Below are 15399 nucleotides of genomic sequence, written 5' to 3' on the forward strand. Positions count from 1 at the left end.
AAAAGCCGGGCAGATGTGCGTCGTCGATCGTCTAAATATTTGATCATTAGATGGTGGCGCAGCTAGCGTGTAAATGCTAACTCGCTCGTCTTCATTACTTTTTGTTGTTCGCTATCCTCAATGACGATGATCATGTCGAACGTAATCTTACGTGAGTGGATCAGATGTCGGTTGCTTGTAGACACAATTTACGAAAGCAATTTAGTCTAACCGATTCTCATACATATAGTTTCGACTCCTCCTGCTCAGCATTATTGTACATTGCAGCAGTATCGACAAACGCTGATCGCTACGATCGTTCCTAGCGCAAACGAGCGGAATGTTTGAGCTTGAGCATCCTATTGTTGTTTTAATTAAGAAATTACCCATCACATGACAGATTTCGATTGGTTCGGCTGCGGTTTTCCTTCTCCCCAAAAGCGGCTTCACACCGAGTCATCCGACAGTTCCTAGGACCTTGAGAGCGAATGTCAATGAGTTTATGTTTGTGCGCCCGGGTTGGCGAAACTGTCGGAACGGGAAAAAGGTTGATTGGTTATATTGAATTGACAAATTGCGCATACCGCAACACATCCCATCGGCGTACCCGGGGAAACCGGTGAAGGATGCGTTTGGGCTTTGAAAAGTTTGCGGTTGCAATTTATACGATTCGTAGCTGACCGTGAATGTGCCACTAGAAGGGAGATGGATGGATGACAACAAGCAATCCCTTTCGTGCGTTTACAAAGTGCTGAGATTTTTTGTTTTCATCGTCGTCGCAGTAATGTCCGCCCCGGGCAAACCAGCTTATGATTCATGTGCGCCGAAATGTGATTCGCGTACCGATGTACGCAACGTCTGTTTTTGTGTCCAAAAAAGACTTAAAGTTGGTAAAAGTTGAAACCCGACACCAACATTGGGTGTCATTGGGTTGATCTTGTATGTGCATGTGTTGTTTTCTTTTCGCTTTATGCAAACTTGCAAAGTATGAGAGTACAAAAGAGATTTGCTCTTTCCATTAGGCGATCGAATGAGTGTCGTGCGGCTTGCTGACGATTGAATTGTTCATTCACAATAACTGCAGAACCAGTTTTCATGAGGAGAAAGAAATCCGTTTGTTTGGCAAGAATGGAAATACAATCTGCGCTTCTGTGTTTGCCTTTAGACATTTTGCGGTCGTTATCAAGATGTAAAAGTAAATACATATTGCAATCACAATGACGCTGTCAAAATGGATGATAAATGACTGCTGCCTTTTTGCAAAAATTAAAAAAAAATAACTTTTTTATTTCACTTTCTAGGTTTTGTTAATATTTAACTCTTTATTTAATTGGCGAATTATTCACTTTTTTATGCAGTAAAAAAGTAAGATCCAATTCCTTTACTTGATAACCTTCAGCAAGTACTCTTGTAGCTCTCCAAGATTTAAGGAAAGTAAAGGGACAAACACATACATAAAAAAAATCAATTTTTTTTTTTGTTTGATTACTGCTTGATGGGTTGAAAATTCTGCTGCTGCAATTTCTGTGTTTGCTCGAAATAAATAATTATTCATTTCCGTTGCAACGAACGAAAGTGAATGACATCAACTGCCAACAGTTTGTTACCGTTTTTACCTGCTCGGTAGGCGATCAGCTTGAGTACCTCGCCCTACAGCCTCGGGCCAACCGGTGGAAACCTTCTACTAGGGTAACCTTCTCGATCGCTTGACGTTGATCGCGATGTGGCGTGTGATTGACTGTTCATGTGCTTCGGAGCCGCGGAGCTGTTGAACCTTTAGTGAAAAATCATTCACTTTTCTTAAAATAATTCTCTTCCACTGCACAAGGGTGCTTCGTGAAGAATTATTTGAAGCAGACGATAATACATAATTGGCTGTCACGATCAGCCTCCTACTAAGCAAACCCGGTGCAGTAGCTTCCACACCATGCGCTTTTTTTTTTAGAACGCTTCTACAGAGTAATAGCATTTATTGAGAGGTTATAATGCTTCACATATATTTCAAATCACACACGCCGATCAGCCTGGTACAGGTGTATGAACTTGCTGCAGCAGAAGGAAAGTTGCTGCTGTGCGAGTTTGCTCGCGGTTGGTACGTCAGGTTAATGAGTGAGGTGGTAGCTTTAGGTGTCGCGTAACCGTCTAATCGCGTGAGGAACCTCTATCGTACGTTCGATCGTGCCGTAGACTACCGAGGTGCCGAGGCGAGACCAACCGGTATACCGGCTACGTTACTCAGAGCATGGACTATGAACGAAGAAGCTGTGCTATTGCATGCTCAAATTCACGCCAAGTATGCAAATTACCGACCACACACACCATCGGGGAGATGGAGAGCAGAGAAGGCGGAGATGGTGGTCCGCGTCACGAACAGAGCTGACTAATCCATCGAACAGCTTTTTACAACATCGGTTGCGTTTGCGGCGCTCTCCCCCCCCCCAAACACTCAAGGTAGCGAGACACATGTGCGAGTGCTTTCCTGCCAGTATGCCAATACGGGCCGGACTGCTGCTGGGCCGTCAGTAGCTGCTGATCGAGCGATTTGGCATGTTGCAGCAGCTGCTTGATTGACGGTTTGCATAATCAGTGCAGTTTACCGACCAGTTTTCCTCAATTCTTTCCGTACCTGTCGGGCACCCGAGCGTCAGATGCGTTGGCATTTGCATCGTTCAGCATCGGAAGTAACTTTAGATACTTTTTAGAAGTCATTGTGAGATATTCAAATAGAAAGTCCTCATACTGGGGGAAAGCCTCAAATGTAAAACCTTTTTTTAAAGGACTGCGGAGTCTGATGTTTGAGAGCCTCGGCGAGGAAAATAAATAACAAAACATGTGAATTCTCATTACGGGTTGGGTGTTGAAACGAGTGCAAAATAAAGCTCATTAACCGTACCGAAAATGAAACCGATTCGCGCAAAAGGTATCAATCGCCCGGTGCGCGCGAGGATTGACCTAGTGCCCGCACTGTTCTGGCCCAATTTCTTTGCTTCACCACGTACCGAAGCTCTTTTCACACTTTCTCGGCCCGCCGACAAATCCGCTTAATTCGTTTGGGCCTGGGGGATGTTACACAGATTTGCTTTTCGCCTTCCGCAGCATTCAAGCGTAGCAGGACAAAACGTGGCAGGTGACAAACTGCGTGACATTTTCGCTCCCATCCAGCAGGGGCTTCCGTCACAACGGACAGCGGACGAACATGTGAAGGATCTGGTGAACTTACCGTGCTAAGTCTACCGTTTGAAGATGTCGGGGGCTCGATGACTCGCATCGAATGCAAATTAAGAGCATTGAACTTGAGGCCGTGGCGAAACTGGTTGGTACTTCGCATAACGAAACGGCGTGACATCGTGAAGATGGAAAGTGAAAAGTGTTTTGCGGGAGCGTAATTGAATTCGAATACCATTAGTCGTCGCGTCAGGTGAGATTAGCGACATATTAAATCACATTTAAAGACTTTGACCGACGCAAGGGTGGATGATGTTCCCGGTGTTGAAACAAATTGTCGTTGAGTTGAAATTGATGTCAGGAAGAGAGAAGTACATTTTGTCGTTTGCATGTTGTTTCCAATGCAACACTAGACAACCACTACAATCGAACAAAGAAAATGTCATTAATTAACATCAAACAAACGAATTGTTACAGTGCACTTGTTTATGAAGCGTCTTAAAAAGGGTCTTTGTTGGAGCACTGTTAGGCATACATCTTGGCATCTGCTGTTGCATAACGCTGGTGAAAGGACTGACAGGAAGCAATTACTTTCTCAAGTGATATTCAACACTCCGCAGCACATGTAGCTCGGTGAATGGAATGTTACGCCAGGTTCGCCAGGACTCTAGTCAGCTTTATCTCACACTTTATAAACGGTCCACAATTGATAAGTTCCTGTCCGGGTGGTTCCTGTAAGACCGCCTATCAATTCCCAACTTCGTCCAAACCTATACTTAGATCTGTGTTGCCCATTTATCGAGTGATCAATGCAACGATCGTTAGATTGCAACATTTCAACCATCATCATCGATTACAGCTTGCTTTGTGTGTAACGTAAGCGAACCGATCAGGAGAGTGATATGTCCCATACTCCACACACTGTTTTGCAAAAGCCCGTTTGACCAAATAGTAACGGTGGCAAGCGTTTGATCATTCCATCGTCACTAATAATCGCCCATCGGGAGCATCTTCCTTCTTCCAATAATTGCACCTCAAGCCCGCTGCTTCTGAGGCAAAAGAGTGTATGGTGAAGGTACCCTAGTGGATCCATGATTTATTGACCACCAGTGCTAATGAGCGGCTCTGGAGCGTCCCAAACCTGTGGAGTGTGTGTTGGCGAAGATGCCCGTCACCCGGAGACGGGTAGCGTAACGTATCGTTTCCAACGAGCGAATGATGGAGTACTGTTGGGTCGGTCAACGGCTCATTGACTTGTGAGGTAATGCAAGGCCCCGGTCCGGCACTATGTACTTCCACTACTGGTCTCGGACCGGTGTTGTAGACGGACGGTGCAACCATTAAGTTGGCTGGGAAGCGAAACACGCGCATAAATCGCGCAGAAAGTAAAAGTCGTTTCCCGCACGAACGTCACTGGAGGATACTCGGGAGAAGGTTGCGTAGCTGCTGGCTGGATGTATTATCAGGCACTTCGTACGTCGGAGGTGTCGTGCCGAGAGCATAATGGGTTTCTTTCTGACCATTGGCACGATGAAATCATAATGCCGGGATGATGCGATACGAGTGATGCTCAAACAATGGTCCGGTGCTAAAAAGCACACCGAGCCTATGGACGATGATGAGTCATGTTGAGGGTAAATGATGATGAATTACTGTTTGATCGTTGGAAGGTGCTAAAATGGTGTTTGTTTTACTTGCGCACAGCTTAGTGTGGAGGACACAAGGTGATCATCTTCATTCGAATTATATCATCTTCACGCAAAAAAGAGGTCATCCATATTTGTTGGAAACTAAGCTCCTGTGGGCTTCAGGATTTTCCCAATAAATATGAAATTCCCACAAAGTGCAACATTGCTATCATTATGTTTTGTTCGCATTTTTCTTGCTCTCCATTGGCAACCCGATCACCATAAAAATGTTAAAAAGATATGTTTTGCGCTTCTTCTAACATCCAAACACGTTGACGCTGATAATTTTTGACGATGGTATCCGCTCGTTTACGAACCCCTTTTGATACATGTCAATACTGAGAATTCCAGAGCCAGACACTGATCTCGATTAGTTTATAGCTCAAATTTTTTACACATTCTGAAGTCGTTCTTCTAGTGTTTCTAACTGTAGATTGTCAAATTGGTTCATTAAGTGCCCATTTCGTATCCGTTTATGGGCATAACTGTATTGACAGGCGCTATCAGAACTGGTTTACAATGTCCAGTCGATGAACATAAATCAATCGCTGGAATGCGTGTTAATTCTGGACGATATTGATATAGCAGATAGGATTGTATGGCATGCTGTAGTCGACAGGAGGTCGTAGATGTTTTTTTTCTTTGCGGAATAGATTATGCAAATTACTTTAAAAGAGTTTATTGAATACTTTGCATGATTCGGTGCTGTTAAACAAACATCCACAGCAGTGGTCAAGTGTGCGATGAGGCATAAAACATCGTTGGGGTTTTATGGAATATCACACGACATGGTTGTTGAAGCTGTAGTTCAAACACTTTGTTTTATTAGACTACTATGTGGGAGCGCAAACCATGCTTTATCCCCTACTACATCTTTCAAACATCGCAAGCATACACAGTTTTAGCAAAGGAATGCTATGGGTGAGGAGCTCATTATGTCGACTGCAATACTGCAACTATTTTTCACAGAATCTGGCCTACGGGTAATATGAGCCCACCGAGCGAGAAGTAGTGAGAGCGAGGTAATTGTAAATTCTCGCTTAATCAATTTCACATGTTAACAACCACAACCCAAGACAAGGTTAGCTTCAAGTTCTTGTTCCAAGGTTGTGCCGGAGCAGGTGAACAGGTAGAGGATTAACTGGCCGGGTTTCTACCTTCACCGTTGCTGAAATCTAGGCAAAGACGAAATAAAACAGGAACAACCGTAATTTGCTTACGGTAAGTGCACGCTCGCGTTACCTACTTTTTGACCGAGAAGCCGATCGAGGCCAGTTACTGACGTTGGTGCATCTGTCACAATATCGCAGTGACTGCTAGAATTCAGTATCAGATATTGTAGTCTTTGGGCATTACTACATCAGTAAAGATTTGTTTTTCTATTTTCAAAGTGAAATAAAATTCTTATGTTATTGCTATGCAACGATTTCTCCAGTATTTGTTTTCTTTCGTTTTTCTATTTCAAAATGGTGCATGTTGAGGGGTGTACTATTCAATGTCTGAGTGTAATTTAATGCGGAAAAAACGATTTATGAATATTGATAAAAATTAAACAAAATTGCCATTTGCAGCTAAAACGCTCACACCAAGCGCCAACGAACGGTAGCAATTAGATTTAATGTCTTTAAAATCTTTTCTCAAACTTAATGGCGCTAGATCTCGATCGAGCTACATTTATCTACACCGATACGTACCTCCGCGCTGGGTACCGCGTGGAATAAGCACTTGCATTGCAGAAAGCAGGTCGCAACCAGACAACAACACCACCGAGACACGTGTGTGGCGTGCTGTACCGGTGCGTCGTTCGTAGCCGCAAATGTAGATCGTCGACCTACCGCACTGGGCAGACCACCACCATCATCATACCGGGGGAGAGAGCGGTTAGATCTTTCTCCGCAACCCAGCTGCTCCAACCGAGGGTGTCTACGGCCAAGCTACGAAACAATCGACACATAGCTGATATATCATATCGGGTGGATTAGCAGTACATGCTTCACTTTCGATCGATCGATCTGCGGCACCGGTCGGCAGGCGTTAACTGAGATGCCGATCCACATGGCTACCGACACCACATCGTATTGCCACCATTGTGGGGCCCGCCATCGATCCGCACCGATACCACATGTTTTATTTCTTTATCGCTGGCTCGCCCGCTGGCACAAGAATGTGGGCAATCTCTTTCATCCTGTACGTTGGCGATTGCTAGCAACAAGAGGGCCTTTCACGCGTTGTGACGGTTGAATAGGCGGGCAGTAAAAATGATGGCTACGAAAATACATGACTCCATGTGCAGGAGCTACTGCTTTGAGGCATTAACAATGCTGCTTTCATAAGGCACAATTGTTGGGTACAATGGGTGTAAATTTTTACCAACACCACACACCAATGCATACAAGCAGGCAAGATGTGTGGAAGGAAATCCTTTCTCCCGAATTTGGAGTCGGATATCGGAGCACTTTGTCAGCGGAAAATCAAAACCCCCGTGAGAAATCGCTTTAAAAGGCAATTTTTGTATTACTTTTATTGAATCATTTATAACCAAATAAAAACGCACCCGAAATCAGCTCCACAATTAAAGCCAGCAACAATTTGCAATCGGTCTGTGCAAATCATACGCATACGTGCAGCAAACTGCGTTTCGTGTTCTACGAACGGAAGAATGGCTCCGAAAAGGAATTGCCCTGACGTACACATTTGCCCATAAACGCCTTAGCTACACGTTTTTATCCGTTTATGTTGTGGAAAGTGAACAATACCAGAGAAGGAAAACAGCAAAAAACGAACACCTTTCAGACAACATACAGGCAGAATACAGGCTTTCACTTTCACGTGTAGTTCCATTGTGGTTTTGTGAAGGGGTGGAGACTACTAGCGGAAATCTTTCGTTCCATGTTGCTCCGTCTAGCTTTTGTCTGTTGTTGGCTCGGTGAGTTGTTCTTGCAGTGCAATTCTTTGTTGTGGTGTATGGGGGTTAAGTGCATCCAGCGAAGCATCACGGTTTGCAGTTGCACCTCGGTACCTATTATCACCACTCGAACGCTTGGAATGTTAAATGGCTGGCTCTTCCAGCACCTCTGCCGACAAAGGGTTTCGTTTGATGAATCTACTAAGCGTAGAGCAACGTGCAACAGCCGCTACTGAGATAGTAAAATCTTTCCATTTTCCAAACCATTTTCCCTATTGCGTTCAATTTCGATGGGCGGGAAAGCGATCAGAAGCAATTGGCAAACGATAAATCAAACCGCGCCCGACGGCGGTTATCGCCTGGCAGCTTATACATTATCAGGACCGGTGGCAATCGATCGTTCGAGACAGCAGGATCGGTTGCCAGTTAATTGAAGATTCGCATCGAATCCGAGCGGCGTTTGGGCCGCAAACTGGAAGCTCGAGCTGGAATGTCGATCTTGCGATCTAATACACGCTACGTAATGGACACCCCGTAACAACCATGACACCCTACTCGCGTTCATCTCGATCTCTTTGGTTGGCGTGGATGGCGATCGCTTGCACCTAATTATAACGTCCGTACAATTGCACGCGCGGCTACGCGTCTTGCGCGCCCCTGACCGCCCCTTGCCAGTCTTGGAGGTTCAGCTTCAGGAAACGCCACGCAGACCCGGCAGGTCTGGTCTGGCAATTGGCGCGCAATGTACACGCACCGTCGTCTTCCGCCAAAGTTACGGGCGCACTTCGTTCGGAAACCCGTAATCGCTCACTCTGTACTACTGTTGGCGATTATGAAAGTGACAGTTTTTGCCTTCTCCTTTCTTTCCCTTATATCTGTCTCAAAGATGAATTATGCTCCTCTTTCTGCGCTTCTAACTTCTTGCAACCTATCCGCAGAGAGCGAGAGGAGAACGCAGGAAGGTTTATCGATAGCGGGTATGTGGGCAGTGTTGCGTAAGCACACTTTTCCTCCTTTTGCGTCACACGCATTTCAATCATTTTTATCGACACCTGGGAACGTCCCCCGGCGTGTTATGTCCCCGGCAACATGAGCTTCTCGTCTTACGGCCATCCACTATCTACTGTCGCATAAGATTTGTTCAAACTTTCTTTAGCTCGGCATTTGTTATTGCTGGTTTTGTCTTAGCTGCCTTTTATATCCCGGCATAAAGACCAAAGTTTTACTGGGCCAGCCTAAAACGGGAAGCAAAAAAAGAAAAAAAAAACGGAGCGCTCCAGAGTTCCAAAATAAAAATCACCGTTCCACCGTAACGTTCACTTTCTCACGGGCTGGCGTCTAGTGGAATTATGTCGTATTTTTTTCGTGTAGTTTGCTTTGGCTGATGTTGCTGTCGTCCGTGTATCCCATGCCGGAGCAAAGTGGGCGAGCGAGGGTACCATCGAAAAGAAAAGCACAGTGGCACAAACAAAAGTGCGGTCAGACAAATGCGGTGTAATTTATCGACAGCAAATGAAACCATTAGTCATGCAAAGTCAGTCAAACGGCGCGTGCGGAGTCATTTTTCACCCATCAATTGGGGACATTGTTTTGCTATTTATGCTTGGCGTTGAGGAGTTGGTGATCCAGTATCCAGTGGTTAAAGTTGTGATGGCAGTAATCGTTGGTTTGCAGTTGGTTAGATCAAAACAGATAACAGAAATTAGTCGGTGTTGGGTCGATTACGACGCTTTCTGACAGGCTGTGATTTTGAGAAGAAATCCACGTTATGGTTGTAAAGCATGCGGAAGTAAATATTTGAAGAAACATAAAATACGTCACAAATCTCAGTTACATTTAGTTTTTCTTAAAAATAACTTTGTTTGAAAATTATATTCATCGCAATCATTAATGTTCAACTTGAAATTCTTCTTTTGTCCTTTTATTGGTTGAATAACAAATATAATTTAAAAGTAGAAAAATTAATTAGAGAAACGAATTCTTCTTATTCTTCGCTTAACGACCCATAAGATCACGCCGGTCAGCGAAAGGGCTTACTAGACTTGCAGGTACTACGTAGTTGAATAGTCAGTCCTCACTACTGGGGGACGGACCAGATGGGAATCGGGTCCGTTCTTGCCGTTTGAAGACTGGAACGTTTGGACAAATATATTTGAAGTATTAAATGAAACGTAGATATCGGAATCTTATCGACAATAGAAAGAAATCATTATATGATCGTTTTTGGAAATGGAATTTCATTTGTACATGTATTCCGCATTAATTACATGTTGTCGAGATTCATATTAGTGAAGAAAATTGTGGTGACGCGGTGACGTATGCGACAGCGGCACCGGTCCCTAATAGTTAGGACTGACTATCCTCACGGCCAGCGTGACCTTAGAGGTCCTTAAGCCAAGAAGAAGAAGATCAGTGAAGAACTGCGGGATGGATTTCCAACCCAAAAAAACATTCTTCTCGATTGTGCTTCAGATTGTAGTAATATCACTTTTCATTCCATAATTTAAGTGACGAAACTTTCCTTAAAAGCGTTCTGCATTGATTGAGGTTTGAAGATTGAGTCTTCAAACGACAGGACCGGGGTTTAAATCCCATCTGGACCGTCCTCCCGTAGTGAAGCCTGACTTTACAACTACGTGGTATCGGCAAGCCAGGGAGAAGATTGATTGAGATAATGATAATTCGACATATCCGGTCGATCCTTCTGAAACCCCTCCAACACTAATTTATTTGGTAAGTTAAATACTACGGTTTGATCACCGTTAAGTGGTTCATACGATACCATTTCGATTCCGCCATAGGCAAAACATGATTCTATCTGCGTTCATATTTTCTCTTGGTTCTTTTCTGGAAATCATCTTAGGCATGAGAACCTACTTTGTCAAGAAAGGATTATCATTATAAATCATTATAAATTATATAATTTGAATCATTTTGAATCACCAAAACTTTTGGACGAGCTCTAACGATTTTAGCAACTAGAATGTAGCTTCATGGTTTTCAAATGTGTTATCCTTTTCTTTATCAAATTTTAAAAGCGATACAATAAAAATAACTGCAAGAACTGTATGGTATTGAGCAATACGGTCAAACCGTCCTTCATGAAATAAAACAAAAATCTCTGCTTTTCTTTAAGCCTATTCTAAAATGAGAACTTTGACATAAATCCGGCGATGAAACAGGGGAGCGTAAACTAGATACCACTTACTCGCTCGAACATTTCAACGCTCTGAGCAATATCAGCTAGCACAAATCATGCACATCTCATGACCATTCAGGTTAGCATGCAGCCGGGTTTGGATTGCTCCCGTTGCACCACCGCCGATCATCGTTTTGTGCCGGTTGTACCGAAAGAAGTAGGACAATTCTCCCATTGCCATCGGCTGTGAATCGTGCAAAGAGCGTATCGTGCCGCTTAATCCACACCCGGATCGGGGCAAGCGTTTGTGGAAACGGATGTGCATAATGCTGGACCAGGCGGAGGTCGCATTGCAATGTGTGTGTGTGCACCGTTACGAAATGGTCAGCCAAGTTACACCTGACACAGTTTCGTGTGGAAAGGATTCTCACCACAGCCTCCCACCAGGCCCTCTTTCACACACTCACTATAACTCGTTTTCTTCTAGCGCAGAAGAACCCGACCCGACCGGAGCGCAGAATTCGATAGATGCCTGAGGGGAGTTAGCATGTTCCTTCTCGGTCGTTGGGCCGGCTGCTTGGCCGAATGGAAGTGGGTTATGTAACCGTCTGACTGCCCATCGATGCCGTGAGTTGAGCTAGAACCGGACCGGCACCGGTCAGTGTTAATGGCATTTTTTGTTGTTGTTGTTTTGAAGCCTGGAATGGCTCCCTGGCTCAGGAGCCAATCGAGATAAAGTCGCACTAGGGAGCAACGATGCAAGTGGAATCGGATTGAAAATTGGCATAAATATTCAAACCCCCTAGGAAACACAGATACTCATCGATTTCCCGTGGTTCCCTTCTGCTGGTCGGATCTTAGGTGCGAGGCGAGTGGGAGTGACTTGAGAGCCCGCGGTGGAACCCGTGGAGATATTACTAGCCCTGCCGTGACGCTGCCGGCAGGGATGTCTACAGTTCTGCACCACCAACCGGCCAAACCCGATGCCTTTTGGGGATTGACAGAGACCGTTACCGAATTGTACTGCGGTGCGGTGACGTAGCCAGCACTGGGGTTGACTCTTTTTTTTTGTCGGTTGGAGGAAGAGAGTTTGGTGCGGCTGTAACAGAAGCTAACCGTCCGACGTTCGACTGACATAACGATTGGCTCGGAATAAATCATGCCAAGATGCAATGGTTTAGATAGCGTGTGTCCCTCCTCTGACACCTGCCGCTACAGTACATACCAGGAGCGCGCTGGTACTGTTGCCGGTTTGTGACTTTGAATCACATGAAATTGCCGTTGTACCAGTTGAAGGAGGAGCAGAATTTAGAGCACCACCAATGTGCAAGCTCACACACGGAGCTGTTTGGCAACTCGGGGCGAGCTGACATCGGGGATGAACTTGCGCCGAGTAGCGACGTGGAAATGGAAGTTTTAATGATGGCTATAAATCGTCTCCATCGACAGCTCAACTGCCGATTTAACCGCTACGCTCGAGCATCACTGGCGTGGCGCAACGAAACGTTCTAGCAATGGGAGACACTCACCGGTTAGGGGTAAATCCCTCGCATCGTAAACTATCAGCGTGTGACACGTTGTATCCTGATTGGTTTTTCTTTCGGGCGGCCTTCCGAAAACTAGCCAACGGAGGGAAGGTCCTTCAGATGGCTTTACGACTTCCCTATGACTGTGTTAAGTGCACTAAACAATTCGCAACCACGCTGCCCAACTAGCTCTATCCTTGCGCCTGGTGGATCGGTGTGAACGTGAACGTAACTTTATGTTTGTTTTTTTGGTTTTGAAGCACCAAACTCTCTTCGTTCAGTTGGAATACAACAGAATTTGTGACCACAAAGTATTTGATTTGCCCATCCGTGAATTATGAATAATTTAAACAAATTTGATTTGGTTGAGGATTGCTCATAACCTCGATAAAATTAAAGTAATTTGACTTCGGGATGAACCTAACAAACTGATACTCATTCGCTTTGGTCGGTACGAGCCCTTTTACACGGAAATCGAGAGTTGCAATACGTTAAACCCTAAGGCTCATCCAGTGCGTGTTTGTCGTTGGTGCATATTTATTTCATGTAAATTAGAAGCAACCGCAGGAGATGAAATTCTTCGGCTTCGATTTGGAACATTCACGGAGAAATGATCATCTCATCGCTTGCTGTCAAGCCGCACGAACATAAAACATCTTTCAGTGAAAGTTTTTAAAGTTATTTTTAGTCTAACGCGTTAATATATCCGGCACGCGAATGCTTAGGAAATGAAACGTAACGTGCTACAACGAAGCCTTCCAGGCATACTGGTTATGTTGTGCATTTTATAGTGCCAGCGACAAGCATGCTGCTTGTAAAATCGGAAGTTATAAATTTTCGGCAAAATAAGAGTTGTAAAAGAGAATTGTGCAGCGATACTTAAGCTTGCCGGAAAGAGCAACATCAACGGTGTGTTTATGTGCATATGTTTTGATGGCCTTATAATGCACCGTGGTTTGGAGTTTTCGAGTGAAACATAACACTGCATTATCGCTTGAGGGCGTTGCGCAACTAATAAAACATGTGGTTGGCGCGGTTTCTCATCACGGGCGCACACCTGCGAAGGTTTTGACCTTCGTTTAGGATGTCCGAAAATTCGTACAATGATTCATGGTCAATGGAAGGGTCAAAAGCAGATGGAATGTAACTTTCACTTTTATCTGCCACCGGTGTCAAAGTTTATTGCATGTTAGTGAGTTTGTAAACGATAGCTTGAGGTGTACAAGTATTGATAAGCAAGATTTGGCCTAGCCTAGAAACACAAAGAAAATTGTTGATGTCGAAAGTGCACTTAACAATTTATTTAGGGTTTGCACTTGCCATCAAATTAGTAGCCAATTCACTAAGGTCATGCCATCTAATGGCTTACTAGACTTGCTGATACCAAGTAGTTGGGTAGTCCGTCCTCACTACGGAGGAGCCACGGTCCTACCGTTGTCGCCTCTACCCTTTTAGCCGATCCGGCTCGCCCCTTATATCCAATTGTTCAATTCCTTCATCGATGGAGCATCTTCTTTATTATCATGATACATACATGAGATCAAAACCTTTCTGATCATCGTTTTCATGAATGGAGATAAAAGCAATTCATTTATTTTGAGCTGAGTTTATGCAAAAGAGTAGCTTGTGAGTCCTGATACGAAAACTTTTCTATATAATTCTATATAGGCACGAGCTGTAGTTTTTGTCTGCTTAAATCATCGTTTGTGAGGCTTGAGCCTGTCTGAGATCGGTTGCAGCCGTGGATAGGGGAAATCCCTAGACCGTGAATCCTGGAAAGTTTCCTGTGGTAAGATTTTGCTACAAAGAAGAGTCTCAAACCAATTATGTCTACCAGATGGTCTCCAAAGATCATTTTATACAGCTACATATGTAAGATCCTTAAAAATCGCCCTGCCCTGGGTTTGCATTAATATATTTTCTGTTAAATGTTTCATGTAGCTGCATAACTACACCTTCGTTCAAAGCATATTTATATTTGTGTTATCACCATTGAACCTACTCCGGGTACATGTTAATTGCAACCTGTAACAAATCTGTAAGGGTAGATGAACTTAAAGTAATTGCTGGAGGAAAAAACATTCAAATCATCCACTCAACGTCATTCCAACGTAAGACGATTCACCATGCTCCTTGTATGACGTTTTCTTGTATGAAACAAAAATGCACCAAAAGTTGTGCGTGAGCAACGCATCTAGATTAACCAGCCTCTCCCTCCCCTCTCCATAATCTCCCCTAAATGAGTGTCTTTGGGAGAGTGAGTGGCACTCGAAAAGAGCATCAAAATAGATCGCTGCATCGTTGGTGGTGAAACTGTATCAAAATCGTGGGAATCCACAGATGCATTAATGCGCTTCCACACAATTCATCATTAGGGCAACCGGGGATGGAAGATTTTCCTTTTTAACTATTATCATTTCCTACCAGCCGCATCCAGCCAGCCATCCAGCCGGCGTCGAGACGAGTGGGTGAGCCGGCAGTAGCAACTTTTCTAACAGGTCGGAATTTATAGCTAAGCTCGCATAAATCTTCACGAGCAGCGGACGAACTGCTCCCGGACGACTTTCTGTCAGGTCGTCGGAGGTGTGTATGTAGCCTCTTGTCAATGTTACCGGGCGACGAATCGTATGCGTTTTTCATCGTCTTCATCATTGTTGTCACCGGGCGTCACCCCGCGAACGATGTGCCGCCCGCCTACAGCGCGGGACAATAATGAGAATTGGTATCAAGTCCCAATGTTTTACCCGTTGCACCAATTGTTAGAATGTGGCCACCAGCGCGTACCGACGGTGGCTGCTGCAGCGACACAGCCAGGACCCGACAAAGTACACACTTTCCAGCTGTGCCGACGACTGGCGCGATGATGGGCTGACGATGGGCCATTGCCACTAATTTTGTGCTATAACTTTCGAGCATTTCGAGCATTTGCGATGCGAACCTGGCGTGCGGCGTGGAAAGAAAGTGCGCCGGGAGTTTTTTTTTATGTATAAATGTATC

At 44.6% G+C, this 15399-nt stretch overlaps 2 protein-coding genes across 2 annotated transcripts in view; both read right to left on the reverse strand.

Annotated features, from left to right (window-relative positions):
• Positions 1 to 15399, reverse strand: part of LOC126559420 (uncharacterized) — a 252847-nt gene that overhangs the window by 227428 nt on the left and 10020 nt on the right. The window lies entirely within an intron of this gene.
• LOC126557869 (small conductance calcium-activated potassium channel protein 2) overlaps positions 1 to 15399 on the reverse strand; it is a 31863-nt gene that overhangs the window by 860 nt on the left and 15604 nt on the right. The gene's annotated exons all lie outside the window — the stretch shown is intronic.

Source organism: Anopheles maculipalpis, chromosome 2RL, assembly GCF_943734695.1.
Source record: "Anopheles maculipalpis chromosome 2RL, idAnoMacuDA_375_x, whole genome shotgun sequence".
Taxonomy (NCBI): domain Eukaryota; kingdom Metazoa; phylum Arthropoda; class Insecta; order Diptera; family Culicidae; genus Anopheles; species Anopheles maculipalpis.